The sequence below is a fragment of the Seriola lalandi genome, unplaced genomic scaffold (assembly GCF_002814215.2).
Source record: "Seriola lalandi dorsalis isolate HSWRI2012SDOR001 ecotype SW California unplaced genomic scaffold, Sedor1 jcf7180002054147, whole genome shotgun sequence".
Taxonomy (NCBI): domain Eukaryota; kingdom Metazoa; phylum Chordata; class Actinopteri; order Carangiformes; family Carangidae; genus Seriola; species Seriola lalandi.
Genome location: NW_019524700.1, coordinates 25,998 through 30,504, shown reverse-complemented (window position 1 = coordinate 30,504; position 4,507 = coordinate 25,998). Strand labels below are relative to the sequence as shown.

The 4,507-nt window shown below is 38.8% G+C and overlaps 1 protein-coding gene across 3 annotated transcripts in view; it reads left to right on the top strand.

Moving 5' to 3' along the window:
* Positions 1-4,507, top strand: part of LOC111653116 (vascular endothelial zinc finger 1-like) — a 21,118-nt gene that overhangs the window by 2,713 nt on the left and 13,898 nt on the right. The window lies entirely within an intron of this gene.

Genomic DNA, 4,507 nt, shown 5'->3' with positions numbered 1-4,507 from the left:
ATTAAAAAATATATTTTTAAAAATGTAATTACATTCTTTAAATATTTAAATAACCCATTAAGGCAATACATAATATAATGAAATATTTTTTACAAAAAGTATCGAAAAGTATCGAAAAGTATCGAAATACATATTGGTATCGGTATCGAAACAGAAATTTGGTATCGTGACAACCCTAGTAGCACCACAACACTTACAGTGCAAAACAATCTGGCACATTTTACATTTTATTAAAATAATTGCAGCTTCTGTGATTTGGATATTTGCACTTGGCCATATTAAGATTTAGATTATATTTCGATTAATTGTGCAGCTGTAACTTGGTGGTACTCATTTAACCAGGAGAGTTTCTTTGAGTTTTGGAAAGGCTTCTGTTGGTCTGGGCAATAAAACCTTAGTTAAATGTAAAGTAATGTAAAGTTCGATAGTCTCATGGTTGCATGAACATAAACAGCCAATCATGTCTCTCGTTAAGGGAGCTTGCTACGAGAAGCAGCCAATCATTTAACAGTTGGTTGTTCGGTTGTGGAGAGAGTGAATATGAAGAGGACAGGTCAGCTCAGAGTGGCAGTTTTCTGGTTTCTTCAAGCCTGACTGATATCAGAGCACAGCTGCAGGAAAAGTGTCCCAACCAAGAGCGGGAAAACAACAAACTTATTTTATCACCTTCACCACCTTCACCTCTTGGATTACACAACATCTGCTACATCTGAAGAAGCAGCCCACCGACTCCTTGATGGACAAACGCTCAGCAACAACACCGTATGACAAAATATCCAAACGCTACAGGGACACAACCCAGACAGCAGTGTACTACTTTTCTCCTGGGGCCAGTTACACAAAACCCCTGAAGTTAAGATTTCCTTAAAGTGTTCACCTAAGTATTTAAGGTTTTCTCCTTGTCTTAGTCGTAAGGAATCACTTAAAGTCAGTTAAACCTTCGAGACCAAACTGAGGGGAAACTAAAGGTTCCTCTGACGGTCTGAAGTGTAACTGTCACAACAACATGAGGATGACGCAGCAGCAGCGCTCTTCTTTAATGTTCCCAAAAGTCATCGCAGATATCACAAGTGCTAATGGCAGCGAATTAATGGTCTCCATGGAAACACTAGAATTTTACCGCTGTAAAATCTCTGTTACTGCTGCAAAACGCCTTAACTACTTTTCTTAACTAAGGAAACATTTAAGAGATTCTGAGCAACACCCTTTGAGTAACTCCCTCAGCTAAGGAGAAATTAAACCCTAAGTGTCATAGTTAAGTAGAAACATAAAGGTGTTTTGTGCAATTAGCCCCTGGTCTTTATCAAAAACGATTATCAATATCGAGCGATGTGAAAACGTTTATCATAGTAAGTAAGTATCAAGTAAGAGTAGGACTGTTAAGACAGAATCAACCCTTTGGCCATTAAAGTATTTTAAAACTCTGAAATTGAAATGTTGTGATTTCACACTTCAGACTGTTGATACAGCCCGAGCTTCAGTTACCATGGTACTTGTCACACTTGTACCGCTGCTAAAGAGATTTAGCTGTTGGTGCTCAGTGTCAGTGACACTTGAGTTTCATGGTGGACACGACCAGAATACCTGGAGCTGGTATGAAGGAGACTAACAGGAGACGTATTACTTCAGGTCCACTGGGTTCACCTCATGTGATGAAGCATCTAATGAGGCAGCGTTCTAATGAACTTCACATTGTTTTGATGGAGGTTTGAAGTGGTTGGTGTTGCTGTTAAACTGCGGTACTGCCCCACAAATGTTTCTATTTATATCTAAACTCCTGCCATGTTGTAATTAACAAGATATTTTTGTAGAGCTGTGATGATTTCCTTCTTGTTCCCTGATTATAAGAAACATCTGTGGCCGTGTAATTAAGAGCTGAGCAGGATTTCTCAAGGAAGCACAAAAAAAACAAAGATAACTGTTGTCATGTGATGTTTGTGTAGAGACAACTGAAAGGCTATATATATATATATATATAGTATATATATGTATATAAGTTTACATATATATAAGTTTATATATATATATATAACGGCATCACTCTGTGGACATAATCATAGTCTGTGGTGGTGAATCCTCACTCTACAACAGTATAAGGGACACTGAGGAAAAAAGAAACCTGAAATTTCAACAATAAAGTCATAACTTTATAGTAATAATAAAGTGATATTACAAGTATTAAAAATGTAAAATCTTTGACAGAAAAAAACATAATTTTTAGGAGTATTAACATCAACCAATCAAAAGGGTGAAAGGACAGTTAGTGGCAGCTGCTGTTTGTCTAAAACTAGAATAGACTCAGTTTATGATGATGATGATGAGTCAAAAGATGAAGGAGCTCCTTATTAGTAAACCTCATTTTAAAGCTTCTGATGTTTCCTTCTAAAACAACACAGAACCTTCTTCAACTTTATGATGGTTTTCTTATTGAAATTTAATAAATATTATTGAAATATGACTTTATTCTCAAAATTATGACTTTATTCTAATAATATTATGACTTTTTTCTTGTAAAACTACAACTTTATTCTCTAAATTACAACTTTATTCATGTAATATGACTTTTATTTAGTAATATGATTTTATTCTCAAAATTTGAGATTTTTGTTTTCCTCAACGTGGTCCTAACTCTCGAGCGTATCACCCCGCCTTGCAGTGAGATAGAAAACAAACGAGGAGAGTAGTTTCATTTGTTCTGTTTCTCGTTAATTTCCACGCTCCTAACTCTTTGAGTGGTATTATCTTGGAGGGGACCTCAGCCTTCACAGCACATTTGTATCAAAATCATCAGAGCAGCGTGATAGAGCAGCGGGCCGTTCTCCCTTGTCTTGGCTCAGAAAGAGCCTCAGACCTTCATACACGTATGCTAGCAGAAATGCTAATTGCAGTAATGATTCTTGTCTGAGCGCTGCTACAGTGTGGCGGATATAAAAGCGAGTCGACAACCTGTGACGGCCCCCAGCTCTCTGCGCCGCGCTAAAACACAAACTGTTGTCGCCCGCACTAAGAAGGGACGTGGTCGGCAGCTGAACGTACCCCCCCACCCCCAAGCCGCCACCCCCAAGCCCCCTCTTCCGTGGGCCATAAGTGCATCAGCGCTTGGATTTGTGTCATCCATAAAAGAACACAGTGGGGGAAAAAAGCAGCACTTGGGATCCTGGCCCCCTCAGACCACACCCCCCCCCCGGCTGACTGGGTTGGGATGCTTGGCTGAACCTGAAAAGCCATGGGTCAGGTCTTTAACCCTGCCCAATGGTGATTACAGAAGAGAACAAGGCCGTCTCAATCGCCAGGCTCCGGGCCGACTAGTTGTAAAGTTGCTGGTTACAATGTGAATCTCAGCTTTTCTCTCCGGCCAAAATATTCATACAAGCCCCCACCTTCTGTTCGTCCCGTCCCACTGGGGATCTGCCATGACCAATCGGACAATGCCTGCCAGCAGCTGCAGACTTAAGATGTCCTCCCTACACAGTGTGTTTTTTTTAAACTGCTGTTGGGGTTGCATTTTCTGTGCCTGTCATTGCTTCATTTATTAGAGAGGAACATTTTTCAGTTCTTTTATTCTTGACATAATTTTTGTTGTTTTGGGTTTTCAGATGCAGGATTTTATAATTTTATGTGTCCCCACAGAACACCTGCTCCTCCACCCTCCCTCCAACTGTTTGGGTTTATTGAACGTACACTGAATGTGAACTGCTTCCTATGTGTTGAGACCCATGTTACTGTCACATAAAGATTATGTTAAAGTTTTAAATTGTTATGATGTACAGAATTACTGGTTTATTACGAATATGTAGAATCCAATTAAATGCAATACATAATTTGACCCCAACAAATCCTACCATAGTGAAACTTGTGGTGTTCAGCTTTATTTTCTGAACACAAAGATGTATTAGGTTCCCTTCACCTTTAATACAGTCCAGCTCAACATTAGCTCTTCTGAAGGGTTACTACATTCCTCATGTGGGGTTATCTCGGGGGCATATTATTCAACATTTGGATTGAATAGCATATCGCAGTATGGACCTTGTATTTGACATACTGTATTTTTTGTCCAGTCAGATATTTACATTTCCCTCATTGCTGAAGCTGCACAGCCTAAAGTCGCCCTCATTCACAGCGGTTTGAATCTGTATAACAGGTTCATAGCTCAGCATCATGAAAATAAAGTTTATTTTGTAAATAGTGTTTTGTACATTTGTAGAGACGGGAGGAAACCAAGATATCTAAATGTGCTTTTTGGATTATTTGAATGTCCTGCATGTGATAATTGTGGTTATTAGACGTGGGGTTGTGTGAAGTCGTCGATTTTTGGAAGTGAGAAAAAAAACTAATAAAAGTGGGGTATTAAAATGAAAGCAGTCCAGATATAATACCAAATCTAGAAATAAATAGAAGTAATGCCTCACAGCACTTTTTATTTTAATGATAACAATGGTAACAATGATAACTGTTTTATTTGACAGGTAGAGATCACGTGTTGATTCACCGTCTGTCCTTTTAAGTC